This window comes from Alosa pseudoharengus, unplaced genomic scaffold (assembly GCF_046254945.1).
Source record: "Alosa pseudoharengus isolate Yale_2024_CS ecotype anadromous, Long Island Sound unplaced genomic scaffold, YU_APseudo_1.1 YU_APseudo_1.1_scf_13, whole genome shotgun sequence".
Classification (NCBI taxonomy): Eukaryota; Metazoa; Chordata; class Actinopteri; order Clupeiformes; family Clupeidae; genus Alosa; species Alosa pseudoharengus.
The window spans coordinates 5774805-5788045 of NW_027468598.1; the positions used below are offsets into that span (position 1 = coordinate 5774805).

A 13241-nucleotide genomic window follows, 5' to 3' on the forward strand; every position below is an offset into this window, starting at 1 on the left:
TTCCAGGACTGTTGGTTTGTTGTTTGGAATACAACATCCCATTTTCTTACATAGTTTTGTTTTCTTTGTGTTTGGGGAGTATTTTAACCACACGGTTATCTCGTCAGTTTATGAAGCACAGCAGCGGTTGCTATAGCAACCATAGACTGAACAGGACGGTAGACTACCAAGCAAGCAAGCTTAGGCAAAGTCTATGGCAAGATCTGAATGTAAATGGATAAACCCGTTCAAGCGTTTTCTTTATTTCCTATTTCTTTCAATTCTTTAACTTAAGACATGTAAGAATTAAGCCTACTTATTCGCTGGGCAACGTAAAAAACTGACGAGTTACATTAGCCCTAGCACTATGAGCTACGATAAACGTCAGCTAGGATAGCTATGGCAGCTATCATACAGTTATTATTTCATGTTCTGGTATGATATTCTTAACGTTTTGACTATGTTACAACTGATAAAAGCATGACAAATAAAGTAACCAAATCGCTTTGCAATATTTTAGTCCAGAAATACTTATGGGTGTTCATTTACAGTAATGTTACGACCTATCTGCCCTTGCTGTTACCACCAGTTTTAATAACTAATCTAGATCTGTGGGTTAGCGGCAAAATCTGGGTGGTCGGTGGGGAACGCTGATTGGTTGGCAGTAAGCAATGTGTTGATTGGCTCTTCAGAAAGGCAGTAAAATTAGGGTCAAAAGTCCGTAAGCTTGTATCTCAGTTTCGTACTTTCAGTGTTGCGCAGGAAAGCATCGCGTAGGAGATTCACACACGTACAAAGTATTTGTGCAGGTACATATTTTTTCCACACGTGTACAAAATATTTTTACAGATCCGCATTTTCCCCCCACATATGTACAAAACATTTCTACAGATACACATTTCTTTCACACAAGTACGTAATATTTCTACAGGTACATAATTTTTTCACACATGTACAAAATATTTCTACAGGTACGACATTTCTTTTCACATGCAGAACTCCTTTTGCACAGCTGCAAAACTTTATTACACATGTGAACATCTTTTCACAAGCTCTCAATATTAAAGACCCTATTTTGACTCCATACATGACGACACAACAACAAATCACAGCAGAGCAGCAGGAGGGGGAGGAGGAGCAAAGTGGGCAAGATGTGAAAGCAGCGTTCGCTCAGGATTGTAGAGGTGGAAGACACGCAACTAGTGAACGTAGAGGAGAGATATTTAAATTAAAATATTGATTCAATTACAGTTGTATCGATCAAATACCAATACCAGTGTTGGCATCGATACTATCGATATTTAGATCGATCCGCCCACCCCTACTCTAGAATCTTCGCTGAGTTTGCTCCTTTTCAACTGCAGTCACCAGTGACTTCAACAATCAACCATCACTTTTCTGTCATGCCTCTGACTGAATGTGTAAGCTGTACAAACTCTGCCGTCATCATATCGCAGGTAAGAATTACAGTACTTTTGTATGCCAATTAAAAACGTGAATTTATTCGAAATATATTGTTTTCATAATGGAATGTTAATCATGTTTAGAATTAGCTAGTGAGCTAACGCTAGCGATGTTAGCTGTTAATGTTAACTTTTCCAGTAGCAGACTAACTTCACTATTATGTGGAATATCTGTTTGTTTGCCTGTTTGTCTGTTTGTTAGTTTTAGAATGAAATATCAGGCGCAAGTAAGTTAGCTATACATTTAAAGTAACGTTAGCTACATTTAAAATGGCTGTTACCATGCAGGCTAGCAGACACAGATGAAAGTTGTTAACATTAGAATTAATAACGGTTAACGTTAGCTCTACCTTGCGAACTTCCATGGGACATAGGTAACATTAGGTCACTGTATTTAAACACATGTAGTGCTAGTGTTGATACATAATATAGTGTTGCTATAACTGCAAAGAGGTCCTGTATGAATTAAGTAATATATATATATATATATATATATATATATATATATATATATATATATATATATATATATATATATATATATATATCAGTTATCTACCCACTAATTTAAGGAACTGCAGTTTAATATAGCCATGTTTATTAACAGACCTGTCATTTAATGGATGTGATGGGTGGGTGGCACCTCAATATCATGCCTACAAGTAAAGGGATCTTTAGTTTGTGAAGGGTAGTGTTAGGCTACATGTTCTTCATTTCATAGCCCTTATTTGCCCCTTGTTTGATGTACCTGGCTTGCTCTGAGGCATGTGTTAAGATGCATGTGAGTGTAGTAGTGCTTCAGTGATGGTCTTTTCATGTTCTGTGTGTTTTGCAACATATTAATCTTAGTCTCCCTCTGTTTGCAGGTGGTGTGTTGTGAGGATTGCTGCAGTAAGAACACTGAGTGCATTCTGGAATATTCCAAATGTGTGCCACGTCCAAGCTCGCAAGAGAGTTCACTCACCAGGTAAAGACACACACACACACACACACACACAATGTTATTTTGAAGTATTAAAGGAACACGCCACCCAATGTCAGTAGTAATATATGTTCTTACCTTAACTTTCACGAGTTGAGTCATACCTCTCCCGTGTCTGTACGTGCACTCAAACGCTCTGGTGCGCGGCTGGACTGTGTTAGCATGTTGCTATGCTAGCGGGCTTTGACGGCAACTAAGCGTAGAAGTAATCAAAAACATCCACGTTTTACCGACTTAAATACAGTTGCACGAGTAGTTGATAGAAATGCTACGGCCACGCAACGTGAAACGTGGCGATTTTCCAAGCGAATAAACCGGAGAACTACAATGTGTGGCGCAATAGCACTTGGGAGTACTTCGACCTAGCGTAGTAGTATTGTTAACACCTAATTGTAGATCCTATCCACCACAGAGTTTAGAATCCATGCTGGATCGACCCTCAGCCTCTCCCTCCCCTCTGAGCGAGAGAGAGGCACACACACTAGAGATGCGCTGATGGGCTATTATTTCAACCATAACTGCATAGCAAAACTTATCATCCATCAGCCATCCATCAACACCAAAGTTTTTTGACCAATTTTCGAAACGGCACCCGCCCACCATCCGCTGGTTGTTTTAATGTAGGGGAGAACTGGTACAATTGTAACAGCGGTACAAATGTAACAGTGTTTTATTCTCAAGATATGGTGTAGCTACGGAAACGTAAACAGACACATATCATGTAATTATGTATAATCTTACAGCCATCCAAATATGAATGGTCTACTATAAATACGACCAGAGATATTAAGCAAAAAGGTGCAAAATTCAAGCATCGCGATTTTTTATTTATTTTTAACCGCAACTGTTTGTTTAAGTTTGCTTTGTGAAATTTGAGCGTGTGGACTTCAATCACATGTCATTCATATCTTCAGTCCCTCTGTTTCAAGTTAACATGAGTCCTATTTGATTTATGTAGTCACAGCACATGCAATTAAATGAAAATAAAAACATGACCTGTGCGGGTCAGTTGTAACACCAGTCTCTATGGCAAAATGAACTGATTTTATCGCGAATGCACGAACATTCTCATTGCGAGTAATGGATTATGATTTTTGTGCCGCCATCACCCAATTAAAGTTAACACAGCAACTTGAAATATCACTGTTGGACCAAATGCTTCAGACATGTAATAAATAAGCAGTTTATCAACTATATTTACTGGTTTTATCAAGTGGATATGGCCAAAATAAGCATATTTAAAGGTTATTGTGAGCTATAACACCGTAATATGGTCTGCAATGGCTAATCAATAATGCAATAAATTAGCTTTAACAGTCATACATTTGGACTTTTTTTCTTGATTTTATATGAAAACAGATGCTCTTTGTTTAACCCAGCACTGTTTTGTGTTAAAATATGTTATAGGATTCACGATTTTAGCACTGTTACATTCATGACGCTACTGTTACAACTGTACCGCACTTTTTTATGGCTGTTAAGTTAAATTATTGACAAACTATAACATCTTTTTAAATTCTGTTTCAACTTTCATGGAGTAGACATGTACGACTCTGTTCTGGTCAAATTTCACAACTCTCAAGTCTATCGTCTTTGTGTAAATCGAGTTTGAATTGGAAAAATAAAAAAGTGTTACAATTGTGCCGGTTCTCCCCTATATATATATATAGGCTATATGGATGATGCAGCGCTGCTGACGTGAGGCTAGAAAGCCCTTGCCTGTTCTAGGAAGACTGATCCAATGCAGCAAATATATTAAAAGGCTAAAGTCGTACATTGGCTATGTTGTAGTCTATCCCCAGAATATCAGCAGCAAACTCAGTCTCTGTCTCGCAAAACAGTCTCCAAATAAAACGCACATCGGCCTGTTGCCTTTTCTGCCAGCTTGTGAAAATATATCGTCCAAAATGCTTGATTGCATTGCATTCTCCACATTTTTAGCTACATTTTCATGTACCACATCAGCATTTTTGTTCAGTGAATCTTTTGTAAATTGCTTTACAATTACCGTCGGGCCTATAGGCCTATTGCCTGGCTTGCCTCAGCTTCGTCACGTCCTTTTACAATTTTATCATTGTAATAAAAAACGCAATTTGCCACATAATTTCAACATGCTCCTGGCCTACTAATTAATGCCTATTGTACTTTATTTTTTGCAAAAAGAAAGAAATCCTTGATAAAATAACAAGTCATTCACATTATAGGCTACTTTACACACTGTTATGTCAGGGTGACTGAAAGCCTGTTCTGAAGACTCCCATTAATTTTGACTGCACGAGCGCGTCTTTTTCAGACAGACAGCGCAATTCATTTTAAAGCAATTTACAAAAGATTTACTGAACAAAAATGCTGATGTGGTACATGAAAATGTAGCTAAAAATGTGGAGAATGCAATGCAATCAAGCATTTTGGACGATATATTGTCACAAGCTGGCATATAGGCAACAGGCCGATGTGCGTTTTATTTGGAGACTGTTTTGCGAGACAGAGACTGAGTTTGCTGCTGATATTCTGGGGATAGGCTACAACATAGCCAATGTACGACTTTAGCCTTTTAATATATTTGCTGCATTGGATCAGTCTTCCTAGAACAGGCAAGGGCTTTCTAGCCTCACGTCAGCAGCGCTGCATCACCCCCTACATTAAAACAACCAGCGGATGGTGGGCGGGTGCCGTTTCGAAGATTGGTCAAAAAACTTTGGTGTTGATGGATGGCTGATGGATGATTAGTTTTGCTATGCAGTTATGGTTGAAATAATAGCCCATCAGCGCATCTCTAGTGTGTGTGCCTCTCTCTCGCTCAGAGGGGAGGGAGAGGCTGAGGGTCGATCCAGCATGGATTCTAAACTCTGTGGTGGATAGGATCTACAATTAGGTGTTAACAATACTACTACGCTAGGTCGAAGTACTCCCAAGTGCTATTGCGCCACACATTGTAGTTCTCCGGTTTATTCGCTTGGAAAATCGCCACGTTTCATGTTGCGTGGCCGTAGCATTTCTATCAACTACTCGTGCAACTGTATTTAAGTCGGTAAAACGTGGATGTTTTTGATTACTTCTACGCTTAGTTGCCGTCAAAGCCCGCTAGCATAGCAACATGCTAACACAGTCCAGCCGCGCACCAGAGCGTTTGAGTGCACGTACGGACACGGGAGAGGTATGACTCAACTCGTGAAAGTTAAGGTAAGAACATATATTACTACTGACATTGGGTGGCGTGTTCCTTTAAAAAACATTGTTATTTTAGAATTTTCAAACGAAATGGTTGGTAATTAGCACGTTTACGAGTATAGTTTACATTCCGGTATGATGGCAGAAGTGTCTTTGTGTACTGTGTGCCAAAACTATACTATTTAGCATGGTTGTGCAGCTACTTCAAATACTGTAAGTATTGTAATTTATCTACATATAACACTACCGTTAAGCGTGGGAAAAAAGGGGAGGTGGGGGTGGGGCGGGGATTGCATGGAAGGAGATGCATGCTATTTCAAGAGTTGAACACCCATTCACTTTACTTTTTTAGCACAGTTAATTTGGACTTAATGCATCAGTTTTTCATTTTTTTTTTTACATGGGTTCCTCTGAATTCCCCATCAAAAACTATATATACTATACAAAAACTCATATTTTTGTTCAGTCTCTCTCAAATTTGAAGGGTTTGTTACATAAACCATATATTTTTTGCATAAAACGTAAAAACTACTGCTAACGTAACGTTAATTTACCCACTGCATTACAGATATTGGTTTGTACCATCACTGTATTCAAGAGTTCGATGATGGATAAAGTGAACTTTCTTTTGAGATTACACCTATCAAAGATTGTAGCCTTTACCGAAATAGTCACGCTGCCCCTCCATTTCAATTGTTGATGCGCCAAAAGTAGACCTATCATGCTTATCAAGTGTAACTCTCTGAAGACATCCTTAACTTGTGAGTGTTGGAATTGTTGCTAGGTAGTTCATTTAAGTTCACTCAAAATGTCAGGCCGATTGTATGGTGTGTGCGTCTACATTACATTACATTTTCTGGTCAGTGAGGTTTAAATTAATTAGTTCCTGAATCCTATCCCATTTAATGTGACTTCAGAGGGCTTGAGAGGGATAGGATTTAAACCGTGGCGGACCGCCATGCTTAAATAAATGTAGAGGAAACACTGGATATTCCTTTCCTTGTTCTACAACAACAACCTAATAACATGATCATGCTGATGGCTGATAGCTTTTGCTCTTCCCAAATACAAGTAGCCAGGTGAGATGTTTGCAACTACATTACTTTTTATCAATCCAGTTGCAGCAGGCCTAGTTCCAAACCACAATTGTTGAACTGTGATGAACTGCCCTATTTGTGATTGTTTTTAGAGATTCTAGAGGTTTTATACTAGTGCTGCCACTAACATCTAATAACTCATTTTGTTGTATAACTCGCACTCCTCCTTGTCCACAGGTGGCAGCAGTACGGTGGAGGCAGAGTGGCAGCAGAGCTGGCCTAAACAAAACAGTCTTCAGCCCTTGGAACCGCACCTGGCTCTTTGGCCCCAAGAACAAACCTTCCCGTCATAGGTGCCTCTGATAGTGCATCACTCACAAGAATGGTAACAAGAATGCACTTAAAGAATGCCCTGGCAGGAGCATCACATATGAATACTTTCACAGACAGTTGAAGTGCTTTGCCTCCATGAACAGTGCCATCTTGCTGTAACTGCTGCAACTCCTGGAGAAAGTCACTTAAGTACTCTTCCTCTGAATTTGGTTTAGCAACTCCACAGTAGATGGCCACAATGAAAGGAGCAAAGTTGTGAAAGTTGCAGAGTATGGGCCACATTTGGAAGTTGGAGGATTTAAAAAGTGGCACACCATCAATGTTAAAGCACAAATGTAGGTGCTCAACGATTCCTGGATGCTGAGACAAACGTTTGGTTTTGGAGTAGCATTGTCGAGAATGGTCAGAAAAATCTACCAAAGAGTTTGTAAATTAAAGGATGGAAAAAGTATGGGATTTTAAAATAGAAAATGTGTAGGAACCCTGTTAAAAGAAACCTTTTCTCTGTCTCTCTCCATTCAACTGGATCTCTCAATGTTCTTAATGTTCTCCAACATTCCATTACTTGTTACTACATTGTACATGTTGTCATACATTGTTCATATTTAGCCATATTTATTCTTCCCTTATAAGATAACTACTAATACACTGCACATATTTAATTTATATTACTCTAAACCACCTTCTATAAACCAACTGTATACTACTGTCTACACGGCACTGTGTCTTGTCCTGTCATAGTGTGTGTGGGGGTGATTTCTGTGTTTTATGTGTGTGTGATTCGCAATACATGCAATAGTTGCACATCTTAAATAATAAATGTTAAATCATGTTAAATATTTAAAAATATATATTACACTTAATTATGAGTTAAACATATGTATGAAAAAACATTATTTATGCAGGAAAATGCAGTTTCTATTATACAGTGTGACAAATAAATCATATGGTGTGATGAGAAAACCCGGTCACACTATATGATATGGGGTCACACCATATGAAGTTTCATGTACTTAGCATGACATTAAGCAATGTGCTTTCATGCTAACATCCTAAAAACATGCTAACTGCAATATGACAATATAGTTTTAAAGGTAATATTGACTGAAAAGTAATTTTATTTGGGCATTTTTGCGTAAAATGCATCACACCAAAAGACAATGCAAAAGGGAACTGAAGCAGGAGTGCCGGATATACTTGATTTTTTTGAAAACATGGAGAGAAAACTCACCTTGTAACTTTCAGTGTCCTTTTGAGGTGTTGTTCTTCCTCCTGAAAGAAGGAGGACCCCTACTCCCCAAAGGTCTCCAAACAATTGCCCGTTTAAAAAAAAGTAATATGGCGTCACACCATATGATATCCATTTCTGGGACAAAGTGTTTTAGTTAAGAGTGGCTTCACAATATTATGCCTGAACTTTTAGTCAAGCAGACTCACAAGTAGGCATCTGGGTTATCAATATATGATTGAATAAACAGAAAATAAATTCATTTTCTTGTTTTTATTCAAAATCAAAATTTGTGAAATGTGACTGGGACAGTCACGCCATATGAGCTTTTTCTGGAAGATTAATCCCATGAATGCTCTGTATGTTCATATAAAACAGCATTTTCTGAACAATATCACCATAGTTTTTGATATATTTTTTTATAATTGACCTATCTTTGACACATTGGACCAAAAAAAGGCCATGTCATGTCAACCACCCATTTACAGGGTCTTCCTATTTTCACGCCATTAGTTGTATTGCATGTGTTGTTGTATCTATCTCCTTACCATCTTGTGAATTGTCATTTTACATAATTTTAAATATCCGATGTTTTATTTATTGTTTTGTTTGTTTGTATATTATTATTTTTTCTCTATTATTTTGTTAAATGCTCTAAATGAAAATACGCACACAGGTTTGTCTGGGTTCACCAAGACTACATATGTGGGGTAAGTTGAGCCACACTATGAACAGCATTTTGAAATATAATCATAATTAAAATAGTTAATAATGAAATCCTCCATGACACCAGGTTGTCACATTTGCCTTTTGTTTTTCTTTTATGTGGCATGACTGCGGTAAAGCTGTAAGATCTAAAGTTTTAAAATATGAAATTTGTATAGCAGACATATAGCTCACAGAGAGACCCAGTTTGTCAGGCTGAGGGACTGCTCCTCTGTCAGTATTTGTGGGGTGTGTTAAGGGTGGAGCAGGTGCGTGGTGAAGGACTTGATGAAATGCTGTTAAACCAGTGATTTTAACTTACCTGTAGCTCCCTGTTTCTAAGTAGCTCTCCAAAAGGTTCAAGGAAAATTATCTTATTATAAATCTGATAATTCAGTCTCTTGGTAAACTTGTCCAATTTACAGTCTGCAGAGGAGGTGGAGTGGTTGAAAGGAGCCCTAAAACACATAATAAGTTTATTCAGCTGTTTTGGGTGGAGATCAGTTATGTAAATACATGATGCTACTATAAAACACTAGTAGATCTCAGCCATGATCATTTTGTCAAAGTAGCTCTTGAAAGAAAAAAAGGTTGAAGACCCTTGTGTTAAATCATTTGCACCTGGACACCTCTAAGACCATGGAGAGGGTAGTGAATTTCTAGAGGCTCAGGCCCACTTTGCTACCAGTTTCCATTGAGGGGTGAATATAGCGGTGGTCAGGATCGGTTTACCTCTGGACAATAAACTGAACTGCTTTATACTCATGCACTTTACAGGATTGGGCAGGAAGGGGCCCTATTTCTAGATAACACTATCTCTGCGGGTTCTTTACAGTCTGTGATCAGCAATCTCTTTTATGCAGTGATTTGGGGGGACATTAATAAGAGGGACACTGCAGCTGGACAGGCTGGTGAGGAGACCTGGCTCTCTGACTGCACTGTAAACCCTAATTCGTTCAATAAACATAACATTTTCGAGGTAACACGTTGCCCTAAATATTTTATGTTATGTATTGTTCAATAAACGAACAAATTTACGTCAAGTGTACGACATGTGCCAAATAGTAATGCATGGTGAATTTTAGTACAATAAACTAGTTTTGCATGTTACAACAACGTAAACTTGCGATGAAAGAATACCTTCAATGTATGTTTATGTAACTTATAAATATTTACTATTTTAACTTAAACTTTTAATTAAGTGAGCATAAAATGTCTTTTTAATTTAATTAAAAGTTCATTAGACATTTCTTATAGTTAAATGTGTTTTATGGGGCTTAAGCTATGAAAGTAAAAGAAACAGTCTTTATTCAGAACACTTGAGTGTTTATTCAATTGTTACTCAACTCAACAATTTCAAAATACACATGATCAAAATCACAGAGAATAGAAATACAAGCTCTATAGAAACTCTACATACACACACAGATGTAGAATACACCATGAATACAATTTCAAGAACACACTACATTTATAAGTGTCAGCTGATACCCAAAGTGGTAAAAGGCAAAATGGGCCAGACCCCACACACATCCACAAAGGAATTATATTACAGCTCAGAGCATACTATGATAAGTAATAGATAATCAAAATGCACCTTTATGCAAAACATGGGCATTGACAAGGCAGTCAAAAAGTACCACTCTCAAACACTGGATACGTGCACACACACACAAACACTGAGGTATTATTATAAACATTATCCACCACAATATCCAACCCTGCAAACACTCAGACACACTCACTCACATTCACTCAGACAAACTCACTCACATTCACACTTTACAGCTGATTTGTCAGCATTAAAACTTTCCTTTTTAGCATCCCCACAATACCAGCCTGCAAACAGCTAGGTACACAATACAATTGCTCTATCCCCGTCTCCCAAACTCACGCTCACTCTCAAACACTCTTGGAGTCCCTTCCAAGACGATTCCTACAGAAGATGGAGTCAGAGGATGCGGTGCAATATCTTCCTCAGTGAAGCAGAGTATTCCTGTTCCAATGTGTCTGTATACGCCCTCGTCATTAGTGACCTAAACATAACACACACACACACACATATATATTTAATTAGAAATACAGCACATTGTTCTTACTTTTAAAACCTAACCAAGTACAAATTACATCATAATTGGGCATTGTACATTGACATTACCAAATACATATTCAGACTGGAAATACAAAAAGGTCCAGATTGAAAATTGTTACCAGCCACCCTCGTGGTCATGTTGGGCTTATAGGTACTAAGGAAAATCAGAGCACACAGTAACATATTTGAGTACTGACTTGAGATTATAAAGTGAAATGAAACCTGGATTACATAAGGAATGGCATGCTGATTTCACATTTTATATTATAATATAAATTGTAATTTTGTGTCCCATTAGGATGAACCACAAATGTCTTACAGCAAATTAACTCACTCTTCATGGCATTATTGGCCTTAGGTATATATCTAACAACTGAAGAATTATACTTCAGTGATACTACTTACAAAGCAAGTCTTGAAGAAATCAGCTGAGTTGTCATCAAAGAGTATTGGAAGCCCTCTCAGGACAAGGCATCTGATGTCAGCAGTGTCCGATGTCTGGATTGCAGTGAAAGCAGAGACATTAGAGACATTAACACAGTAACATAAGAGACAGTGACATTACAGACAGCTATCATTCAAGACATCCATACACCAAAATCAGTAGTATCACTTCATCTTACAAACCTTTGTTTGGCGCAACAGACCATCCAGAAGTTGTCCCTTTAGACCTCTCTTTGACCTGATGATTTCAACAAGTTTAGGGCAAAGACGATCGATCCAGAGACTCATATAATTCCTGTTTCAGGTTTTTCCCTGCCACTCTGCTGAATTTCCTGGGAGACCTGAAACAGAGACAGAAATAAATCATGTTTATCAAGACACTGTGAACAATCATTTATGTAGTTCACTTGACACTTCATATTACAGGGCTGTCCCATCTACTCTGTTTTTTGTTTATTGTCATGTACTCATAAAATGAATTGGGGTGATGAAATGATGGGGGGGGGGGTGTAGCCTACCTGTGTGTGAGGGGGGGCGGAGGGCATACCTGTGTGTATGTGAGGGTGGGTGTGTGTGTGTGGGTGACATCAAAGGCTACAGTAACATTATGTTAACTTCACATGGCTGCATTATGTTAGACTTTTACAGACTTTTACAGACATTAACAGAGACAATCAAACCTTACCTGATTTTCAACAAAGAGTGCTGGCCAACGCTGTATCATCTGGCTCACAGGAGGCTTGTCCATCACAACCTCCTTTCTTCTAAAAGACAACGTGAAGGGCAGATTGCTGTGACCAACCTGGCAAATGAAACCGGGACATGTGAGTCCTAAGCGTGCCAACTTAAAGTGCACAAACACTCATTGTAAGGACAGCGAAACGGTTCGCTTCTAGTACAGCTACCATGCTCCACAGCTTCAGTCTTAATGCTTTAATATTTGTCCTCTCTTCTCGCAATTAAATGCGCGATACTTGCATTTCCAATTTATGTTCCTTTCTTTATTTTAATGTTGCTGCATAATTTACAGTAGCATGTTGTCAGAAAGACGGAACGTTATGTAAGGGATAACGGCCACCAAGGTGTCCTTATGCGGGCAAGGGGCAAAGAACTCCCTGACGCGCAACGGAGTTGCCTCCACCCGAGTCTATTAATACCTTATAACTGGACACACCTAGAAGGCCGTTATCCCGCGTATGCCCCGGTTGCCACTGTAAAGCCATGCCTTTATAGCAAGCAAAGGAAACACACGGCTCCGTTTAAAAAGAAGCCCACTAATTCAGCTTGTTGTACAACTTTCGTTGATAGCATGGACAGTTAGCTTGTTTACAGTTGATTCCTTTGTTGCGAAGCCTGCCTCCAGGCTCAACTGTCGTCCTACTGGTTATAATTACCATTCATAAGCATTGATATGGAACAGCGATAGTAGGTTAAGTTAGCATGTTCACTTGTAGGCCTATGTAATAGCTAATGTAAAATGGCGAATGCTAACTTATTTACAGTTATTGGTTAAACTGCTAACGTTACTTAGCGGAGGCTATCTAATGGCAAACTTATGTTGGTAATCGGATAACAAGAAAAGAAACGAAGAGTGGGAAATACCTTGGCATTTTACTGTCTTGCTCCAATTTTAAGCAGTCTGTGACTTGCTGTCGTGAACCGTCCGTGACTTCTATCTCTGTCGTCTGCGGGAAATCCCCAGGTTTGGGAGTGGGAAAAAAGTGCATTTTGGCGGAATCCAATCAAATCTTCTTTCCTGGGCCACCTGTTGCTCAGAATGTTGATACAACTGAAAGATCCCAGTTGA

General features: G+C 38.6%; 3 long non-coding RNA genes across 3 annotated transcripts; 1 reads left to right on the forward strand and 2 right to left on the reverse strand.

The window, feature by feature from the left end:
* Nucleotides 1-2201: 2201 nt before the first annotated feature.
* Nucleotides 2202-7802, forward strand: LOC143121061 (uncharacterized). Its single transcript, XR_012986387.1, has 2 exons — nt 2202-2409; nt 6870-7802. It is a non-coding gene; the product is annotated as an uncharacterized LOC143121061 (long non-coding RNA).
* Nucleotides 7803-10196: 2394 nt separating this feature from the next.
* On the reverse strand, nt 10197-11707 carry LOC143121063 (uncharacterized). Its single transcript, XR_012986389.1, has 3 exons — nt 11618-11707; nt 11396-11488; nt 10197-10934 (listed from the first exon to the last, which is right to left on the reverse strand). It is a non-coding gene; the product is annotated as an uncharacterized LOC143121063 (long non-coding RNA).
* LOC143121062 (uncharacterized) lies at nt 11704-13190 on the reverse strand. Its single transcript, XR_012986388.1, has 3 exons — nt 13037-13190; nt 12120-12236; nt 11704-11775 (listed from the first exon to the last, which is right to left on the reverse strand). It is a non-coding gene; the product is annotated as an uncharacterized LOC143121062 (long non-coding RNA).
* Nucleotides 13191-13241: the final 51 nt, after the last annotated feature.